Source organism: Alligator mississippiensis, chromosome 13, assembly GCF_030867095.1.
Source record: "Alligator mississippiensis isolate rAllMis1 chromosome 13, rAllMis1, whole genome shotgun sequence".
NCBI lineage: Eukaryota > Metazoa > Chordata > Crocodylia > Alligatoridae > Alligator > Alligator mississippiensis.
In genome coordinates this window covers 12,891,939-12,914,150 of record NC_081836.1, presented here as the reverse complement: position 1 = coordinate 12,914,150, position 22,212 = coordinate 12,891,939, and the positions used below count along the sequence as shown (strand labels likewise).

The following is a 22,212-nucleotide window of genomic DNA, read 5'->3' as shown; positions in this document are numbered from 1 at the left end:
AACAGGTAGACTTTGCAGTCTGAAGTATAATTGTCCACCCCTTACTCACTCACGTAGGGCTCAATCCTGTTTTCCTGAACCTTGTGCATTCTCCTACCAGAGCAACACGAGTACACAAGGCCGCCCCATTGGCATAAATGCATTCTGCACCAATCTTGCAATCACTTTCTGCTGATCTGCAATGGCACAAAGTGCAGTCCAGCAGGGAATCGGACCAAAGTGCTGCTGCTGACTTAGCGGACTGAGCTTGTTCGCAGAACCCCTGGCCTGCCTACGACCCAGGGAGTTCTCCAGGGTTCAGGAACACAAAGTTGTTATCCTTTAAGCTCCTAGGTAACTATTGCTGGTTGAAACTAAACTAATAAACAGAATAAGTGTTTACAGATGCTGGCCCCTGCTGTTGATCTGAATTAGTGAGCTACAAACTTTTAATCACATGTGCTTAACAGGAGGAAAGATGAACTGATGGTGGTGGATGAGGATGTGGACAGACTGCTCCCAGCTGCAAAAGTATGACACACACTTATTTATAGTCCAGTGGCAGATGGGGCTTCCTCATTCTGGGGGCCACACTTTGGGAAGCGGGTAGAGAAGCTCAAGAGTGTCCAAAAGAGGGTCACATGAATGGTTACAGGCCTAGAGACCAGGTCATATGAGGAGAGGCTGAGAGACTTGGGACTGTTCAGCCTGGAGAAGAGAAGACTCAGAGGGGACTTGGTGGCAGCCTATATCAGGAGCATACATCAGGCCCTGGGGGAGCATCTGTTTGCCAAAGCCCCCCAGGGGAGGGCAAGAAACAGTGGGCACAAACTGATTGAAGATCGCGTCAGACTAGACATAAGGAAAAAACTTTCCAAGTCGAGTGCTGAGGGTTTGGAACAGGCTCTCCCCAGAGGTGATGCAGTCACCCACCCTGGCCATCTTCAAAAAGCATCTTGATGCCCATCTTGCTGGGGTCATCTCACCCCAGCGGTCTTTCCTGCCCACGTGCAGTGGGGCTGGACCTGATGATCTTTAAAGTCTCTTCCAGCCCCTAACAGCTATGAAACCATGAATATTTCAAAGGCCCTCAAAAATGTGAAATATTAAAGAAAAGTCAGAAATGTTCCTGTTTTAGTTCTGGTTGCTTTCCCCTGCTTGTTCCACAGCTTTTAATAATATATATTTTTAAGCCAGTAAGTATAATGAGATCTATTTTCATATTAGGAAAATATTAAAAATGAAAATAAACTCATGTCCTCCAGCCCTAAATCAAATGAAGCAGATGTTCATCTCACAGGCACTAGGGGGCACTGCCTCAATGATGTTTAATTGGTGTAGCGCAAGCGATCTTTACCAGGGGCCACATTCATGGCTATGAATTTTGCATCTATAGATCTGATTTTGGCAGGTGAGGTTCCCTGGATAGATGCGACATCCTTTATTAGACTTATTAAATAGCTGGAAAAAAAGTTATTTGAAAGCTTTTGAGCACAAAAGCCCTTTGTCGGGCATAGGGAGACTCCGCTGGTGTTGTGTTCTCCAAGGTAGAAAAAGGGTGGATTTTCACACTCCCCCTCTCCTTATAATTACTCCACATGCTTGCATGGCTGCTTCTCACAAGAGTATTGTATTGCTGATGAATGTCAATCTTGAATGGCATCTGCTTCCACTGTTTGGGTGACCAGAACCGCTGGGCATTGGCAGGCTGGAACAGGGTTTCATCAAAAATTGAAGGAAAATTTAATATTTTGATTTTTTTCTTCCCGAAAATTTGTTCATTTTTGATTCTGTGCGAAAATACCTCCTCCCTCTTTTTCCTTGTCCTGAATGTGAGAGTGCACAGCAATCCCTACTATGGGCTGTGCTCCATCAGTAGTGCCTGTTGGCCTGGTTACTGAGACGTTCTTGATCATTATGTTGGTTTGACACAACAATTTTTTTCCCCTCAACAGATGTGTTGGAGGAGAAAGAATAGCTTAAGGTAAGTCATCTTCCTGCAAAGAGATGAGGGCAATCAAGGGCTAATGCCAGGACTATAAACTGACCACTGTGCCCCCTTCAGAACATGCAAAACTGGTCAGTGTGGACAGGAAAGAGACTTAGAAGTGCAGGAGATGAGCTGTGGGTTTTGAACAGGACCCGTTCCCAAGACTTCTTTTGAGAGGAACAGGCAACATAGGGCCATGCAATGAAGTCTGAAGACTTTAGGTCTGTCTAGGCAATCATAACCTTTGGGTAAAAAAAGGCAGGTGTGGATTTTAAAATAAAGATACTCTTTCTAACTGTAGTTCCTACTGCTCACATAAATGCTGCATTGGTTTTAAAGTTGCCAGCCGATCAGATGCTACAGGTGCCTCACCTCAGCTAGACCGGGCAGGCAAGCACAGTACATACGCAAGGTCCTGAAGGCCATGGCCTGCTCTGAGGTTGGAGATGAAGAATTCCCCCTGTGACAGGCAAAGCCACCAGGCTTGAATAGTCTATTCCTTCCATCCAGGAAGAGCACATATCAACTGCAGAGGCTTCCTCAGCCTGATGAAGGGTTTTTAAACCCAAAAGCTTGCTAAGAAATGTTTTTTCCAACTATTTAAGTTGGTCTGATAAAAGATACCAGATTCACCCAAAGAACTTTGTCTGCCTGTTCTTGGATCAATACGGCTACCACCTACACCCCTGCATGCACCCAGTTATTCCACAGTCTCCCAGGAGAAGTGTGTTCCTGCTTGATCCCAGCGGGAGAGGAGCTTCTTTCACCTGGAACAGCAAAACCTGGCAGTTCCTGTACTCTACTGTACGTACAGATGTTGCTGTTCTTTCATTAACTCTCTAATCCTTTTGATTTGAAATTGAGTTTACTCTGTGTCACCAATGGAAGGAGTGTCAAGTTGGGTGCAGCTTTTCTTTTCATTCAGAGAACCCCTCAACCAAGGTCATCTTCCTTTGTTGCTGAGTTAAGGACTTTATTTCCCTTTACATTTCTATGGCTTCCTGAACTATGAGGAAGGGCACTGAATGATGAGGTTGTCAAATACATCTGTGGCTTACAGCTAAGACAAATGCATGAAAAGAAGATTGTTACTAAGGGTGGGAGAGTGGTGGGGCGGGGGATTGTAATATAAAAGAAACTGGGGTTGAGAGGCTGGATCCCCTTTAATCTGTTTTTGACACTTAGTAGAAAAAGCAATGCTGAGTACAGAAGGGAAGAGTGTAATGTCCATTGTTGCTCAGGGCTTGCAACCATTACCGGTTAGTTCTTCATTTGCACTGTACACGATTGCACAACTTTTTCCACAAGCCCCTGTTCTCAAAACAAGAAGGACTTTTTGCAAGGGTAAAAGAGAAAAATCTCAAGCAGTGTGTTGCAATTGGAGTGTTCCCAGCCGGCCTTCTGCTTAAGTGTTGCTCTTGGTGTTCAGGCTGCTTGGGTCAGTGTGCTCTACAAGGCCATTGCCTGCAATGAACCTCTTGGGGCCTGGGTACAGTGCAGAAATGATGACTCAAATTCATGTTCAATGGTAAAAGTGCAGAGAGGTTTATTGTCTCTTAAGACAGTATATTAGCTGGTCTGTATAGCTGTTGGGCCAGCTCAGTGAAACTACCCAGAAACAATGGTGATGATGTGGTACATACACAGTCCGCGTTCCCCAAGGTCACTACAAGGGGCAAGTTTCATGGCCCCTAATATTTACAATTGACATTCCCCCCCCCCCCCCCCCCGCCCTGTCCTGTCCCAGTTCTTGGTTCTCTTTCTGTTGAGATGTCCCTTGTTACTTGAAAGATGAGGCTGTCATATGTCATTTGGGTCACTGCATGGGGAATGTAGGCGTTCTGTTTATACTAAGCCATATGCTAACCTACTGTTGAGCTAAGGTACTGAAAAGGAGCTTGGGAAGAGCGGGTTTCACTGACCTCTGAATGACCTGGTAAATGAAGCAGTGAGCAAAAACACATTCAAAGAGAAAAAGCAATAGCTGAACAACCTGAGAAGTATAAAGTAGAAGCTCTCTAACCGAGTAGAGGTAACAGCAGTGAGTTGCCAGTGTCCAAAGTTCATAGAAATCATAGAAAATGAGGGTTGGAAGAGACCTCAGGATGTCATCTAGGCCAACCCCCTGCTCAAAGCAGGACCATCCCCAACTAGATCATCCCGACCAAAGCTTTGTCTAGCTGGGTCTTGAAAATGTCCAAGGATGGAGACTCCACCACCTCTCTGGGTAACCTGTTCCAGCATTTTACTACCCTCCTAGTAAGAAAATTCTTCCTAAAATCTAACTTTAAACTTCCCTTGCTGCAACTTGAGCCCGTTCCTCCTTGTTCTCTCATCTGTCACCACTGAGAACAGTCCAGCTCCATCCTCTTTCGAACCCTGCTTCAGGTAGTTGAAGTCCGCTATTAAATCCCCTCTCAGTCTTCTCTTCTCTAGACTAAATAAGTCCAGTTCCCTCAGCCTCTCCTTGCAAATCATGTGCCCCAGCCCCTGAACCATTTTTGTTGCCCTCCGCTGGGCTCTTTCCAATTTGTACACATCCTTGCTGTAGTGGGTAGCCCAAAACTGAACACAGGACTCCAGATGTGGCCTCACCAGTGCTGAATAGAGGGGAATAATCACTTCCCTTGAGCTACTGGCAACCCACTACCAATGCAGCCAGGTATGCTGTTGGCCTTCTTGGCTCATGTTCAGCTTATTGTCTGCTGTAACCCCCAGGTCCTTTTCCACAAAGCTGCTTCCCAGCCAGTCAGCCCCAGCCTGTTCTGGTGCATGGGACTGTTCTGCCTTAAGTGCAGGACTTTGCACTTGTCCTTATTGAACTTCAAGAGATTTCTTTTGGCCCAATCCTCCAATTTGTCTAGGTCATTTTGAATCCAACCCTACCCTCCAGTGTCTACTACTCCTCCCAGCTTGGTGTCATCTGCAAATTTGCTGAGGGTGCACTCTGTGCCATCTTCCAGCTCGCTGATGAAGACATTGAACGCAACCAAGCCCAGGACCAACTCCTGGGGCACTCCACTTCATACCAGCTGCCAACTAGACATCAAGCCATTGATTACTCTCTGAACCTGATGCTCCAGCCAGTTGCCTATCCCCCTTACAGTCCATTCATCCAGCCCATACTTCCCTAGCTTGCCTGTGCGAATGTTGCGGGGGACCGTATCAAAAGTCTTGCTAAAATTACACCACATCCACCAGTCTCCCTGCATCCACACCTCGTCACCTCATCATCCAGTCACCTTGTCACAGAAGGCAATCAGGTTGGTCAGGCAGGACATGCCCTTGGTGAATCCATGCCGACTGTTCCTAATCACCAGGGATCCTGGTTTTCCATGATAAAGAAATCACAAATTCTCTGATAAAGAACTGCAAATTCTCTGATAAAAATCCCAAAATCCATGGTTAAAATTAAATGCCCCCCCAGCAGCCCCTGCCCCCCAGCCCTGCTGAAGAGGGCTCCCAGGGCCATGGGGCTGGGGACCCAGGTCCGCATCCCCCTGCCCCCAATGGAAGGCAGCGGCTCCGACAGTGGGAGCACAAGCCAGCTCCCCGACTTGCTGCTGCCTGCTGCAGGCTCGGGCGGGACTGGCTCTCCGTGACAGAGTACACTCCCAGGGGGGACCCGCGACCCCAGATCTGTGTGCATGGGGGCAGGGCAGGTGCGCGCTGCCTCTGTGCACACAGAGGAAGTGTGGCCAGGGAAGCACGGAGCTTGCAGCGGCAGACAGCTTTCGCAAGTGGCCTGCTGTGCCTTGCTGCGCCAGTCGCACACGCTGTGCTCTGGAAGGCCTGGGGGAGGGCAGCAGGGCAGGGGGCACAGCGTTTGCGATCCAGGATTTGCAGCACTCCAGCTGGGGGGGGATTGCAGTCTCACCACTCCCGGCCAGAGTGGCTGGCTGACTGCAAACCCCCCCTCCTTGCCAGAGCGTGTCCAAGCTGGCTGGGGGCTAAGGGAGCGGGGGAGGCTGCAAACACCACTGCCCCCCCTCCTCCCAGCTAGAGTGCCCAGCTGGCTGCAAACCTCCCCGCTCCCTCAGCCCCCAGCCAACTTGAGTGCTCCCTGGCCAGGCACTCTGGCTGGGGCAGGGGGCAGGAGGGTTTGCAGCTGGCTGAGCACTCCAACCAGGAGCAGGCAGGCTGCAAACCCTCTCCTGGCCGGAGTGCCCAGCCAGGGAGTGCCCAAGATGGCTGGGGGCTGAGAGAGTGGGGAGGTTTGCAGCCGGCCAGGAGCAGTGGGGGTTTGCAGGCAGCCGAGCATAGGTGACTGGTAGGGGGTGAATGGGGATGTACATGCCCCCCCCCCCCCCCCCCCCGACAGGGCCGGTGCCCCCCTGACAGCTGATGCTGATGCTGTCAGTAGGGCTGGTGCCCCTCCTGACAGGGTCAGCGGCTTCTGCGGGTGTCCCCCCAGACTCGGGAGGCACCAGTCACTCATGCGGCCAAGCATTCCAGCCGGGAGCGGGGAGGCTGCAAACTCCCTCCTGGTCGGAGAGTCCGGCCAACTGCAAACCTCCCTGCTCCCTCAGCCCCTAGCCAGCTTCCCACTCCAGCCCTGCCCCGCAACCCTCAAGCCCCACTTACCTCCAGCAAAAACAGTGAGCCTGAAGCAGCCTCCAGTAAGTGCCACTGTTGGGCCCCACCCTTTCTCCCTCTCCCTTCCCCTCCAGGCAGGGTTGGGGCTTTCGTGCCCCTTTTGCAAACAGCTTTTGTAGGCTGGAACTCTGCCAGCCTGCAGAGCTCTTTGCAAAAGGGGGAAATCCGAGGTTTCTCTTCTAAGAGGGAAAATCCACATTTTCTCTGATAAAAATGGGAAATCCATGGTTTTCTCTTTTTTTCCGTGGGAAACAGAAAACCCAGATCCCTGCTAATCACCTTCTCCCCTTCCAAGTGCTTAGAAATGGATTCCTTGAGAGCCAAGACATTCGTTATAGATTTCTTATAACATTTTGGCATACAACTGACATAATCTGGATAGGTAAACTATTTTGAAAACTAAACATATAGCCAGTTTACTAAAACAGAGACATGTATAAATTAAACTTTATGACGCCAACCTTTCTTGAAAAGATTTTAATACTGAGCTCTTTGTGTTTAATTAATGATGTGGACACTGGAGTCAGTCACATTAATGATGTGGACGCTGGAGTCAGAAGCGGACTGGCCAAGTTCGCCGATGACACCAAACTTTGGGGCAAAGCATCCACACCAGAAGACAGGCGGATGATCCAGGCTGACCTGGACAGGCTCAGCAAGTGGGCGGATGAGAATCTGATGGTGTTCAATGCCGATAAATGCAAGGTTCTCCACCTTGGGAAAAAAAACCCGCAGCATCCTTATAGGCTCAGCATTGCTATGTTGGTTAGCACTATGGAAGAAAGAGACTTGGGGGTCATCATTGACCACAAGATGAACATGAGCCTGCAATGCGATGCTGCGGCTAGTAAAGCGACCAAAACACTGGCTTGCATCCATAGATGCTTCTCAAGCAAATCCCGGGATGTCATTCTCCCCCTGTACTCGGCCTTAGTGAGGCCGCAGCTGGAGTACTACGTCCAGTTTTGGGCTCCACAATTCAAAAAGGATGTGGAGAAGCTTGAGAGAGTCCAGAGAAGAGCCACGCGCATGATCAGGGGTCAGGGAAGCAGACCCTACGATGACAGGCTGAGAGCCCTGGGGCTCCTTAGCCTGGAAAAGCGCAGGCTCAGGGGTGATCTGATGGCCACCTACAAGTTTATCAGGGGTGACCACCAGTATCTGGGGGAACGTTTGTTCACCAGAGCGCCCCAAGGGATGACAAGGACGAATGGTCACAAACTACTACAAGATCGTTTCAGGCTGGACATAAGGAAGAATTTCTTTACTGTCCGAGCCCCCAAGGTCTGGAACAGCCTGCCACCGGAGGTTGTTCAAGCGCCTTCATTGAACACCTTCAAGATGAAACTGGATGCTTATCTTGCTGGGATCCTATGACCCCAGCTGACGTCCTGCCCTTTGGGCGGGGGGCTGGACTCGATGATCTTCCGAGGTCCCTTCCAGCCCTAATGTCTATGAAATCTATGAAATTTAGGAAAGAATATTTTTGAGTGATGTTTTTCCCTTTTTTGCAACAGGGTACTTGATAGAAGTTATATTACTTAGAGTGTGTGCACAAAAAAAGAGAAAAGCTTTGTATTTATTGGTTAGAACTCTTCTTTAAAATTAAATAGTACTTTATTTTTTCATTTCTTTTTATTTTGCCAAAATAAATGACAAAAAACCCCCCAAGTGTTGCCTTTAAAAGAAAAAAGGAAAAGTAGTTGCTGAGGAAGGCGTTAAGATCAGGAATACATACAGTAACTGAAGTTTTCTCTCTTTGTTTTTCCCTGCATGCTGCCTCTCTGCTAACCAGCTCATTTTTTCATGCCTTGGTTTAACAGTAGATTAGCATAACTGGAACTCCTATAGGAATCAACTTGAATCTGGCTCAAGTGGAAAGACCTAAAAGCTGGTTGAAGAGAGAACCAGTCTAGTAAGAAGCTACCCACTGCACTCCCTGCCTGCACTGCCTAATCCAAATCCAATGTTCAGTTTTTCTTAAGTTTTTCCCATGAAGCTTTTGAACAGCTCCCGTTTCTGTTAAAACGCCAGGACCCCGGCGGAACGGAGCAGCGTGCTGTTCTGTGACCCACAGCGCAGCTAAACATAAAATACAGTCTGAGAAATAAAAACACTTTCTCCCAGCCCAGTCACCCAGCAGGAGAGGAAGCTCTTGGGCCAAGGACCATCTTGGAGGCTTCACCCTGACCCTGCTGTTCAGGGCCGAGTTCTGCAGAGAGAACACGATAGCTCGACCTCCCTGTTTGCTGCTGCCTGCCCTTGGGTTCCACTCCCAGCATCTGGAAAACACGTTCCATTCAAGCCCTGTCAAAATACTGGGCCTACGAAGATGTGCAATGCTAATCTATCCCAACCTGCCATGTTGCTGACAGCAAGAAAAAGCCTAATTGCATCTCTGGAGTTTTTTTCCACTTAATGCCCTGCTAACTCATGCCCTCATCACCTCAGCTGCCTATTTCATGCTTATAATTACCGGAGGATGTTGAAGCTTAGAAGGTGATGACAATATGCTAGGCTACAAACTATGACACCAAAGCATATGGAATCTATGAGACCAAGCTATGAAAGTACCCTTGTGTTAGAGGATGGACCACAAGCTGTTATATGGAAGTGCTTCATTAAATACTGATGTTTGAAGCAAAAGAGCAATACGCTACTGTGGTGGAGCACAGCTGGGGTGCTCACCACGTGGTAGGGGCTGCAGTAGTCTGGGACAAAGCCAGCAGAGAAGGCAGCCAAGCGAAGCCCCTGAATGTCATTCTAAGGGGGGAGGTGTGTGGCGGAGCACCTTTGGGAGGCAGGGTGTTATTGCAAGAATTGTGTGTGCTGGCAAGCCTGTATTATTTGCAATTTAAGAAAAGCCATAGCCTGCCAAACAGGTTCTAAACAAGTGGCAATGCACATTGGTAACCAGTGATGTATCTAGACCGGGGGCAGGCAATTATTTCAGGTAGAGGGCTGCTTACTGAGTTTTGACAAGCTGTCGAGGGCCACATGGGTAGCCCCGCCTCTTGACAGGTGTCCTGCCCCTGGGTTACCATCTTGTGACCAGAAGTCCCTCCCCTTACCCCAAGAAGTATTCCTTTCAGAAAATGGTTTTGCCATCTCAGAAACAAAAAATACCAAATTATATTCTAAAAACTGGGGGGAAAAAAGCGATCACCTATGGTCCTCCTCTGCCTCCCCGCAACTCTTATCTAAATTTCCTTCTCTGGCGCAGGGAGGCAGGAATAGCCCCACAGTCCCAGGCCAGGCTGTGGCTTCTGGTTTGTGGGGGGTGGGGAGGGGGCAGGGCCAGGCACACCTTGCTGCTGAGTCCTGCTGCAGGCTTTCCCTGGATCCTACTGCCCCTGGCTTTTGTCATGTTTCACAAACAGCCGGGGCAGATAAATATTAATTTTCTAAACTTTTCAGGGGCACCGCAGGCTGGATACAATGCCCTGGCAGGCCGGATTCAGCCCGTGGGCCGTATTTTGCCCCCCCCCGATCTAGACAGTTGTTTAGATTTCAAAATGGAGAAAGTGTTTCTATTACTTCTAGATTTACATTGTTGCCAGGAACTAAGTGTTCTCATAGACCAGGTGGTTTTGAAAGCGCATGACTCAACTTGCTCCATTTTCATGCAGATCATTTCATCTGTTTGAGTTGCCTGGTTTCTGGCAAATAAAGGACTCAAACCAGCTCATTAGTTAGCTAAGGCTGTCTAGTAGATTAATTTGAAGCTTGGAATCTTTTAACTGTAGAGCCCTGTTTCTTCTGTTGTGCTGAGGGAATGTCTGAATCCAGACTAGATGACAGCAGCCAGCCAGTGCTCTCAAGAGTTTGAAAGATGCTTAGATTTCATAAAGTCAAGTTCCAAGTTCCTAAATCATTGAAAACTCCCATGCTTTTTGCCAAAACTTGATGCACTGTTCAGTGTTCACCTTCCTCTAGGACATATAATACAGGGCATTGTTGGTGGCAAGAGACTGGACTGAAGGGACTGTTGGTCTGCTCTGGTACAGCAATTCTTATATACTTTACAGCTGCTTATAACCTAGATAATAGACCAAATGCCTGCAAAATGTTAAGGGTTCTTGGTGTTCAGTTGTTGTTCGTTTTTAGCTTTGTTCTTTTTTAATGTGGAACTTTGGGCGTGACAAGAGGGAGCAAAAGAGATCAAACCCTCCAGGGGCTTCTGAATTTACCATGATTTAAAATAATCCAGTTCACAATTCTTGATCTGAGGGGTTTTTGTTTGGTTGTTTGAATTCAGAATGATGGTTATGCTTCCTGGCCTGGCAACCCTAGGTTGGGGAGAGGCCAACAGTGTTAAACACTACTGAGGTTCTCAAGACTGAGAATGGATGTTTGCCCTCTATCTACCAGCCCAAGGTCCCTGATACAAAGCTGTTCCTGTCCTGTAACCTGGCCTGAATCCAGGTTGCACTGCTCCAATTAGATTATTTTATAGTTGGCTTTTGGTTAGCTCCATCATGTTTGAGACCCAAAGAACACGGTGACCTCTTCTCCTCCTTTTTCAGTACAGACAAAGGTGTTCAGATGAGAAAGCTGTGTTTCCCATAGCCACGTTTCTTGAAGTTCTTACCCCTACATGGCATTCTCTGTAGCTAGACACATTTATCAATGTCTAGCTGACTTTTCAAATCATGGCTCTATGTTCCTTTTGCCCAGTCAAATCTCTGTTTAAACCTCTATTAAGAATGTTTCCCTACAAATAAATCCCTACTTAATGTTGCTAAGAATTCCTCTGAAACTCTTATGAAATCAGTGCACGTGTACAACCCAAAGTGAACCACATGACAAACCCTGTTGCTCTCTACCGCAGCTTCTATTTTGTCCCTTTTGCTCATGAGTAAAGATTTTGCCGTGTGGTTCCCACATGCCCTGTTGTAACATTTCACCTTTCTCCTGTTAAAGTGCTCTGCTCACCATTTAACTGAACTTTACACTACCTGCAAACAGCTCTCAATCTTATTGTTACATTGTCAGAGACAGGCAGCTCAGTCAAGTAGATTAAGCCTGGGTAGGGCCGGAAACCAGAAACTTCAGATCTTAAGGCCCAGTAATGCCACTGACTTGCTAGCTCTTCTGCAAGGCAATTGATCTGTTTCTCAGTCTTTCAAATGGAAATCATAACATTTATGTAACTCAAGAGGTTTTGAGAGATTGTAGTTAGAATTTGTAAATTAGCCTGAAAAAATTAATGCAAGAGGACTGCATAATTTCCAGTCGACTCATTAACTTCGCAGCAAACATTGTATGTCTACACATGCTGCCCTATTAGGCCACAGGAAAATAACTAACTCCACAGGGTAGTACTTGTAAATACAAGTACTATTCTGGTTTGGACTTTTTACTCTGCAGCACCACATGTGTAGACAGGTGGCTGGGGCAGAAGGGTGCTTCGGTGTGGGGGCTGCCTGCTGGTTACCCTCGTGCCCCAGCCAGCCCCTCTGCAGCACATTGAGCTCTGACCCAGCTCAACGTGCTGTGATCCCAGGTGCACATGAAAATGCAGTCAGCGCTCAGGAGCAATAAACTCTGGTACAATATGCACCAGGGTTTATTGCTGTGCGCTAATAGCATGTGTAGATGCGCCCCATCTTTCTGGGAATATTTATGTGGTGCCACAACATCTTAGTGACTGGTATCTCACACCTCCATGTGTCATGGGATCTAATTGCAGGATTTAAGCTTTCTTAAAGATTATGTACATGGTTCATGGCTAGACATGAAATGAATTGGTAGACAGTCAAACTTGAAGGGGTGGCTCTTGAGACTAGAACTGGGTATTCAGCTCGACTGGGTGTTGACTTGGCAGCTTCATTGACAGTTCAGTAGTTGATTATTTCAATTCTTAGTGGAAATATGCCACTATGGTGGGAAGATGGAGCCCGATTACAGCCCATCTACAGGATGGATGTGGCACTAACTTCTTGTGCAATTGGTTGGGATGCTGCCTATCTACATAAACCTGTCTACCTAGTCCTGCAATCCATGGTTCAGAAGGCTAACGACCTAGGTAAGCATGAGCATATCCTGCTTTCTCTGTCCCTGGTTGTTAGCAGGAGAGATTTTTCTTATTGCTCAATCTTACCAAATGGGGCAGAGGGGAGTTTTGAATTCTTCATACCTTTCTCATGCCTTTCTCAGACCTGGGGCCACCTTCCCTACATCTTACTTCTCTTCTCCTCAATCCTTCATACCTCATCCAGAGAATGTATAACCTAAAGCTTCATGCAACCTGAAGGGCTCTGTGCTTGGTACAGACTAGGAGGTGCAGCTCTTTTCTACTGGACTGGTCAAAGCAGTTTGTAGCAAAGAGAGGGTATATCAAAGCATTGTATGCTATATTGCTATCTCCCGCTTCAGGAAGCAGGGCATGCAAATCATTGTTGGACCTGGAAGGCTCACATCACCACTGCCACACCAAAGGGTTTGCTCAAAATAAGAGTCATAGCTGGTTATCCATCTCATCTAATCTCCATCAGTTAATAAAGATAAGTGCTCCCCAAGCCTGGAGTTTGTGGCATTTGCAAGACTTCCAGCAGCTCCATGCAGGCAAGGCATGCAGTCACATGGCTGAAAAATCTGTATTCTTACAGAAGGAGATTGTAACTACTTTCCATCTGAACAAAAACCAAAGGGAAACTCCTGGAGAGTCATTGCCCACTTATCCCCTGTGCAAACTGAACAGCTCATCCAAGGTCTTGGTACAACACCCATTTGGCTCCTTGTCTGGTTATTGTACCAGGGAACTGAAAATGGGTGGTTTATGCACATAGAGTCCCTAAGCATGCCTCCTACCCATGGGGACATACTTGTTTTGCTACTGCTGATAAAAGGAACTGACTCTCTAAGAAGTGCCTTGTGTAGGAAACGAAGAATTGGGAAAGCTGGATTCTGTTTGTGACTCCATGTGGGTCTGGGCGGACCCCTTCCCCTCGCTGTGTCTTTATTTCCTCATTTGTGAAATTGGTCTAAAAAAAAAGCCAGCTCCCCACCTTGCCACTAAAGGCACAAGATGTAGTGCAGGGTATCCCCCTCAGTGCCCCAGAAGCTGACCCTTGATCCCAGCTTAGAGGGAACAGGCATAGGAGAAAACCTTGCAGTTCCTGCCTGGGGAGAAATTCCTTCCTACCCTCAGGTTGCCTCGCTGGTTTACATTTCTGAATCTTTTAAGCATAAAATCATAGGAAACTAGGGTTGGAAGGGACCTCAGGAGGTCATCTAGTCCAACCCCCTGCTCAAAGCAGGACTGTCCCCAACCAAAGCTTTGCCTAGCCAGGTCTTTAAAACCTCCAAGGCTGGAGATGCAACAACCTCTCTAGGTAATCTGTCCCAGTGCTTTAGCATCCTCCAAGTGAGAGAGTTTCTCCTAATATCTCACCTAAACTTCTCCTGCTGCAATTTGGACTTCTCTTCCTACAACTTGAAGCATCATAATAATTTAATCTCCAAGCCACCACTGGCATCAAGAACCTATATGCACTGTTCTCTTCAATGAAAGGGGTGGAGGGGGGAAGAGTAATTACTTGGGGACCTATCAAATTCACAGGCCCCAGCAGCCAATTACACAGCTGTAACATAGCCAGGACCCCCGATTTCACAGCCGTATCGAGGCCGGGGCTGCCATTTGAAGGTGGAGCAAAGCCCCCACACTTCTGATTGGCTGAGGGGTGCTGCAAGTCCCACCCCCACTAGGCATTTATTGAAAGTCCTAGCTGGAGCTGCCTGGTTTGTTATTCAGTAATTATTACCCTCTTCAAGGGTCAGAGAGCGATAATTACTGAGTAAGCAAACAATGAACTCTTGGGGGGGCTTCCCTGCTCCCCCCGCCCCTTCTGGAGACAAAGAGATGGGAACTTTTCCTGCCTCTTTTCCCCCTCGCCCCGTTATGCTGCCTTTTTTTTTTTTTCCTCTCTGCTCCCTTCTCCCTCCTCCTGTCCTTCTAGGAGACGGCTTTTTGAGCATAGCCGGTTTCCTGCACTCTTTCACAGGGGAACCGGCTATTTCACAGGAGACTGCCAATTACACAATTTCTGTGAAACTGTGCATTTGGTAGGTCTCTGCAAATACTGTTTGTTCTCTAATGGGGTGGCAGGAAGGGGAGAAACCGCTTGGGCATTTCTCCACCCAAGCTGGGTGCTTTCTTTTTTTCAGTATGTATTACCATACCATTTCCTCCCATGAACTTCCCCACTGAAACTTCCCAATTCTTTGAAAATACTCTTCTTCTGAGGAAATGTGACTTCTCAAAACAACCCTTCCCAACCCCTCCCCAGTTTCCGTTGGAGCTCCCCGTTTTATGTGTCTTTTGCAGGGGACTGGTACATTTGCTAGGAGGGAAAAAAGCCTTAGTAAGCCAATAATGGATCATATTGTCAGATGGAGAAAACTATCCTGGCTCTGGCTTGGTATTCTTTGGTCAGAGCTGCCTTGGATAAGCCCCGCATTTAAGCCTGGGTTAGCAAATGTTATTGAATGCAACTTAAGTAATATTCAGTCAGTGGACAAGACTTCCTCTCAGACAATTGTGTAGACAGGGGCAGCATTGTATTTACTATGCAGCTGTACCAGGGCCCCATCCTACTCCTTTTCACATCTATGACAAACTTCCTCCAGATTTCCAGGGAAGCAGGAGAAGTAATGTAACCCATCACGTTAATGTCAAAAGGCCAAATCCTAAGATGCTGGAGCCCTCCTGCAATTTCCTGTTGGAATATTTTGTTTTACAGAGTCGGTGGCCAAATCCTACTCCCAATGAAGTGAGTTGCATTTTCTCAGCCTTGCTCAGAAGTTGGGTCCATGTGATCATTTCAAGGTCAAAATGCAGGTTTGTGGCTGTCATTACATTCTCTGTGTTAAGGCAAAGTCCTGAGCAACAGTACAGCAAGCCTTTCCCTGCCAACATGCTTTATACTTGACATGTTGGGGACCTTAAATTTCCATAGTTAATCCAATCCTTGACCTGTCTGCTTGTGATGATCAGGGCAAGGGCCAGTTAGAGACAGTGTTTCTGTGATAAAGATATCCCCTGGGACACTCGTTATCAGTCGGAGTGGAAGTTAGTCTTGCCCAAACTCCATCCCCTGATCTCTTCTTTTTAAGGGTCCTGAAGAACTAATCCTTTCAAGCAGCCCTACCACTGTAATGAAGAAGAATTCCTCATGTGAAAAATGCAGAAGTGGACCTTGGAAGTTATGGGAATGAGATAGTGGATTAGAGTGTCAATCTCAGGTTGGTTTTCGCCTACTCAGTTGGTGATGCATTTTGACAACTATTTGCAACAAGGTGAACTAAAGTTTTATACTTTCAGAAATAACCATGAGAAAAGAATTTAAGACAGAAGTGCCTTCCTGCTGCCCCATCCCTCCATGCAACAACAAAAAATTAACTGATTCTCGGTGTGCTGCCATTATATCACTGTGCCATGCTCGTGTGACTTTGAATCATTAAATGCTCATCCTTCTCCTGTGTCATCATCTTACATAAGCACCTGGACTACATCTTGGCTGAATCATTCCAGGAATTTGCTGTGCGGTCTACCTAACACATCTGTGTTACCTCAGGGGCGGTGATCTGGTAGTATAACTTGAAACTGCAGCAGATAGCATGTTAGGATACTGATTCAAGTTCTTTTTGTTGACTGTATGGGTGACTGGTGCCATTTTAGTCGGCAACCAGTCAGGAACTGGGGGGGGGGGGTCCCCCCACGGCCTATCTCACTGACGTGGCCAATTACACTAACCGGGAAGTGGTCATCTGGGTGCTCCCGCTCCCCAGCCAGCGTTTGCAGGGGGAGCACCCTGCCCATTGCCTAAAATGGGGAGCATGGCCTCTCAGGGGGTGCACATGCACCCCGTGCACCCCCTACTCATTGCCACTGGTTGACTATACGGCACACACAACCCACATTATGTTGCACTTCAGTGAAAGTTGATTAGATTCTGGATTTACCTTTATCCTGCTTCAGCTGAAAAATAAACAGTAAGTCAAAGGCACAACAGATAAAGTTACAGCATAGCTGGAAACCATGTACAGATACAAAAGGCTTACCTTTGAGCTTGATAGCTTGCTGCACAATAATGAAACATGCTAACAACAAGGGGTTGATGCCGTGTGTATTCATAACAGGTTATACTTGGATGCTTGTTGGATGCTTAAAATAAGTAATTGAACAGGATTTTTAATTAATCCTAATCAGAACTCCTTGCCACACATGCTTAGCAAGTCCTGAAGCTGCACCTGACACACATTTAGTGTACCCATAATTACATGAGCTAGAGATCTTGAATGGGATGTGAAAACATTGTAATTCCTACAGTTTCTTACATGTCATTCCATAACAGCAGCACTCCCAATAATAGCCCTGCACCTGTGATCTATCAGCACTCAGAGAGGAGGTACATAGCTCCTCTCCATGTTTTAGGGATGAATGCAAAACAGTCCATGTTTTACAGTGTCTAGGTGTGTGTGAAGCATCCTACACAACTAGCAGAAATACCTAATCCTTGCCTGAGGATATTGCAGTTCACCTGAAGACATCATGACTCCTGATGAACAGGGCCATTATTTCACCAACTATCTAATGAAAGATCCTGCACCTGACGCTGAAGCATCACACCCATTTATCGGAGTTCTGTCTGTGCTCCTGTTTGCAATCCTGTGTAGGAGGCTGCCTGGTGCTAATTTTGCCTGGTGTCTAGATGAAGCCGGTGAGTGAGTCAGTCTTATGATGATACACTTATTATAAGACGCATCTAAACATTTCCAACTATAGCAGCTCCACCTGTAGCATGCTGTGGCCGGAGGAGGGAGTTTGTTATGCTGATGTTCTGTCATATCCCTGCTCCAAGCATGTCTACATGACACTGGTGTCAGCACCTCACCTACTCCAAAGAAATCTACATCACAGCTTCTACAAGTGCATCTGCATTTGCTGGTGAACCTGCTACCACCAGGCAAGTACCTTCCCTCCCAGGCCCATCAGTCTGGGGCTGCTGATACCCACAAATCCTGGCAGGCATCAATGCGCTAGCACCAGGCCCAGAGGCCTTGGCATTTCCTAGCCTCGCATCATCTTAGTCAAACTGGGCTGAGACGTGGGTTGCGGGGCACTCCCTGTGTGTGCCTGCCTTGGGGGGCACTCAGTTGTTCAAGAGCTCACATGTACTGGCCACCTGCGCAGCACTGCCAGGTCTTAAATATGAAATGATCATATTGGAAGCTCAAAATCATCATATTTGCTGGCAAACTTGTACAGTAAAAAATATGCAAATAAGTCACCTGTAGTTTATGTTGCTCACTGCAAGTTGACAGTGAGTGAGGACAACTGGGACATCAAACATGAGGCATTTTTTTATTTGGAGGCAAGCAGTCAGGCATGAGAAAGCGCTGACCGCAAACCCAAAAGTTGGTTAAGACTTCCTGAGAGACGTGGGTTTTGCATGTCCTGTCAATTAGATGCTTCAAAAATTATCAACTGCAACAATTCAGAAGTCTTGGTTCAGAGATGATGCCTTTTATTAGACCAACTAAGAGACTGCAAACAAGTGGTCTTGTTCTGCAAGCTTTGGGGCGCACACGCCCTTCGTCAGGCTCAGGGAAAATTAAAGATGGTAACAAGTCCCCATTGGTAGGAAATAAACTCCATTTTTGCACAAAGGGCACTTAAGACGGAGGCCTGTCCCTCTGGGTCCATGAGAGTCTCTCTGTTGTGCAGATCAGGCGGGGTAATCTTTCATTTTCCCTGCGCCCCGTAAAGGCCGCGAGCCCGAAAGCTTGCAGAAAGCGACAGGTTTGTTGTGATTTCGTAGTTGGTCTAATAAAAGGTATCCTGTCTGAACCAAAACTTCTAGATCTGTGCATTTCTTTTGTCTCACACCAACACGGCTACTAAACTCAAAACTCCTCGTACGTTTTGAACACTTTTATTCTTGTAAAGGGCTGAAACGGCGCGCACGGGATAGTATCGCGCACACGCACCCCAAACGCGTGGGAAGAAGCGCTCAGCACGCCCGCGCATGCGTAGTAATGATCCCACCATTGGCCCGACTCGCGCAGGCGCGATGTGTGTTCTCCCCTCCCAACTGCCGGGACTGCGGAACGCAATCGCGCTTGCGTCACGACGCTACTGTCCGGGTAGAAGCCGGCGCCCCCACTGCGCATGCGCGCCGTGCCCTCCCCGCCTGCCCGGGGCCGGGCCTGCTGAGGAGGCGGAGGCGGACGATGGAGGCGCGCGGGGGCGGGCGGCCGCGCTCCCGGGACAGCCGCATCAGCAGCCGCCGTCGCCCCCGCCCCCATCTCCACCGGGGCGGGCCCGCGGGCCTTTGAGGGGCTCGGTGAGTGCGGGGCGGCGCGGCCGCGAAAGTTGCCTAAGGCCCGGCGGTGCGCGGGGTGCGGGCTCCGGCTGCCCCGCCCGGGCCCGCCGTGTTGCGGGCGCAGCGGCGTGAAGCGGCCGGAGCGGGAGCGCTGCAGTGCGGCGGCAGGACCCGGGTCAGTCGCTTGTGCGCGTGCACACGTGCGCCCCTCGCGAAGAAGCGCGGGCCGACTTGGGGGTGCTCGGGCTGGGGCTGGTGCTGCTCCGAGCAGGGGGGTGGCCCCCATGACCTCTTCGCCCCCCTCCCGGCCTCATCTTCTGTGCTCTTTTGTTTCTTTTGTTTGGAGCTAACTTTTTTCTGAAGGCAGCACTGAGTCGAGTCTTGTTAACGGCGGCGGCGGCAGGAGTTTGGTGATGTAAGACGGTTAGGTGACTCCACCCCGAGGATGGTTTTGATGGAGGCTGGTGACAGCCATTCTTGTGGATGCTTCAGGTGTAATGGTGTATGAATGGGAGCTGCGTTACAAAAGTGCTTGGTGCTTTGTTAAGAAAGGTGTCTCATCTGGCAAACTTGGGGTCTCATCTCTGAAGTTAATGAGTTTTAAAATGCGAGGGGGGAGGGAGGAAGCTGCCATGTTTCTCCTTGTGCTTCAAAAATTGAAGAAACTGACTTGTAGGTAACTTTAATATTTGGGTTTCAGCAATCTTAAAATCTTGTTTGTGAATATGGATCTATGGACAAGACTGATCCCTAAACTAGAGATCTGTTGGAAAAAGAATTGGATCCCAAAATCCTTGTGTCCTGTACTGATCTCCCAAGAGTCTTAAAAGAAGATAGTTTGGAAGTAGCATGTAATCTTAACTGGTAGACAAGGATCTTTGGGTAGATGTGACCTTTTTATTATTATTATTAAACCAACTAAATAGTTGGAAACTGTTCTTTGCAAGCTTTTGGGTACAGACACCCTTCTTCAGGCAGAGGGAGTGTGGGTTGCAGTTGTCTGAGGATTTCCTGTATCGGTTCCAGGGAGGGATGGTATGTCATGTAACTAATGGTGTGTGCTTCGTAGGGACTTCCATATTGTACTGCAGAACAGCAGCAGATTCCCCCTATGCCTGAAGAAGGATGTTTGTGCCCAAGGGCTTGCAAAGAATAATTTTCCAACTACTCAGTTGGTCTAATGAAAGATATCACATCTACCCAAAGAAGCTTGTCTGCGTGTGTCTGTAGACCAGCACAGCTATAACCAACACCCCTAATGTAATCTGAACAGTCATTTATACAGTCTGAGGTGGGAAACATTGTGTGGTTGAAGACTGTGGGCTCCCTATAGGGCTCCTTCCACCTTGATTTGTAGTTTTAAGCTAGCGTTCTCCACTGATGCTGCATTTGGCAGGTACATATCCGAGAGACTCTTTTTAGTAACATCTACCTTATTTATTACCATGCTGGTACTTGATAGAGAATCCAGGGGAAGAGAGAGACAAAAGAAAATAACTTACTGGTAATAGCAAGTTGTCAGTTTTCTTCCATCTCATCTTCCTGCCCCTGCGTGGCATTTTAAATCTGTCTTTCCCGAAAGGCTGTTTGAGAAGTTCTCACAGACATCTGCCTGTAGAGGCATAACAGGTGTCTATGCAGGTGTTTGAGAGCAAACTTGTAGGAGGGAAAACATTTGCCTTTTTGCTGCAGCTGCAGGGTAGAGGAGTGAGCAGGATATAAATGACTAAAGACAAGCTATTGGTGAGTTTCCTTAAAAATCCTGAAACAGTTTGTAGGAGGTTTTTTTTAGATCAGACTCTTCTTTAGATAAAAACAAATATTCATTTTGCTTCAAGAGACCTCCTTGAGGATCAAGTGTTTGTTGTAAATAAAGTTGGAATTTCTTAATTGGTCCTTTATCTGCAATGTTGACTTTATTGCCTTGTACACACAGTGCTGCAAGTTGGTCCCAGTTTCTTCAGGCTTCAGTTTTAGTGACTGAATATTGAATACAGAACGATCTTTGGTGGAGGGAGGATTGCACTAGATTTAAAACAAACAAAGACCCGGTTTTTGAGAGTTCACTTTTACATTGGGGCTTTGCCATCTAAGATAGTTTAACTTTTTTAAAACTCCAGTTGTAAGCTCTGCTCTTTGTAATAATAACCTGTGACAAAAAATGATTTGTCAAGTCTTCACTTACTATGGCACCTTTAGAAATTTAAACATTTATCTGTTGCTCAAGTGCTTTATACCCGTTTTTAATAAATCATAGATCATTCAAAATTTAGGGGGGCTGGGGTGATACAGGAGCTAAGGTGCAGGATTGACAGTCCAGAGGTCACAAGTTCAGGGCCATAACAGAAGTGCTCATGGCACGGCTATGTCAGATTCCAACAAATCTGTGAATTCTGCTAAATATCTTGTCATAAGGACATGAAAAAGGAAGGATTCAAAATATGTATCAAGACTGCTGCCTGGAGTGTGTGTCTTCATGTTGACTGACTAATAAGTTTACAGTGTAAAATTATGGGGAAACTTGTATAAAATTTGATACTTGGGAATATGTTCCAACAGTCATAAGGACTGGTATATCCAAAACAGTGAAATATATTAAACTGTTGAAACTGTGTCGTTTATTGGTAAGCCGGTAGTAGTTTCTACCATTTGAGAAGCTTGCATATTTGGGCAGGTGGAGGAGGGAGGGGGAGAGTCATTTTGAGGACCAACTTCACTTTGAAAATAAATTTCCTTCCCAAAATATTTGAGATCACAACCTTATATGCTCATGAGACGTAAAGGCACTTCGAAGGGATCAGTGAGTTACCTAGTTGGGTGATGAATTTGCAAAATATTCACAGCCTGGAAAACATTAGTGTGCTTTTGGATATCTCATGTTTGACTATGTGAAATTGCCTGAGTGATCAGCATCCTAATAATGTACAAAAGCTATGCCAGAGAAATATTTTGATCTTTACTAGTTCAGATTTTTTCCTTCAGACAATTTTACAATGAAACATATCTTTAAAGATCAAGATGATATTACCAGGCTTCTTAGTTGAAGTTAGTACAAAAAAGGAAACTGTGTTTCCTGATTAGAGCGAACAGTTGTTATATGTTCTAACACATAAGGTATGTTGCTTCTGAGATTTGCAAACTAAATACTTGGAAGTAGGTGTGTGGGAGGTTATTAGTCACTTTTGCAGAAGAATTGAATAGCATTTGGCTTTGGGTAAGCATAAAAATATTGGCTATTAGGCATGACTTGCTACAAGCATACCGGAATTGGCTAATGGTAGCTTAATAAGCAGCAATCAAAGTAAAATATAATGACAA

General features: G+C 47.0%; 1 protein-coding gene and 1 long non-coding RNA gene across 5 annotated transcripts in view; both read left to right on the top strand.

The window, feature by feature from the left end:
• The first annotated feature begins 404 nt into the window (after positions 1–404).
• LOC109284699 (uncharacterized) lies at positions 405–16,043 on the top strand. 3 transcript variants are annotated; one of them, XR_002092253.1, is made up of 4 exons: positions 405–510; positions 15,310–15,407; positions 15,683–15,811; positions 15,891–16,043. It is a non-coding gene; the product is annotated as an uncharacterized LOC109284699 (long non-coding RNA). The 3 variants fall into 3 exon arrangements; XR_002092252.1 differs by having other exon boundaries at positions 15,683–16,043; XR_002092254.2 differs by lacking the exon at positions 405–510 and adding an exon at positions 14,492–14,632 and having other exon boundaries at positions 15,683–16,043.
• A 2,744-nt stretch (positions 16,044–18,787) lies between these two features.
• The window catches only part of NADK (NAD kinase), a 40,383-nt gene continuing 36,958 nt past the window's right edge, over positions 18,788–22,212 (top strand). Inside the window, exon 1 of one of the 2 annotated variants that reach the window (XM_014610430.3) lies at positions 18,788–18,915. The gene's annotated coding sequence lies outside the window, so the exon portion shown is untranslated. Of the gene's footprint in view, positions 18,916–18,948; positions 19,070–22,212 lie in introns of those variants that run through there. The other variant, XM_014610429.3, reaches the window with a different exon arrangement.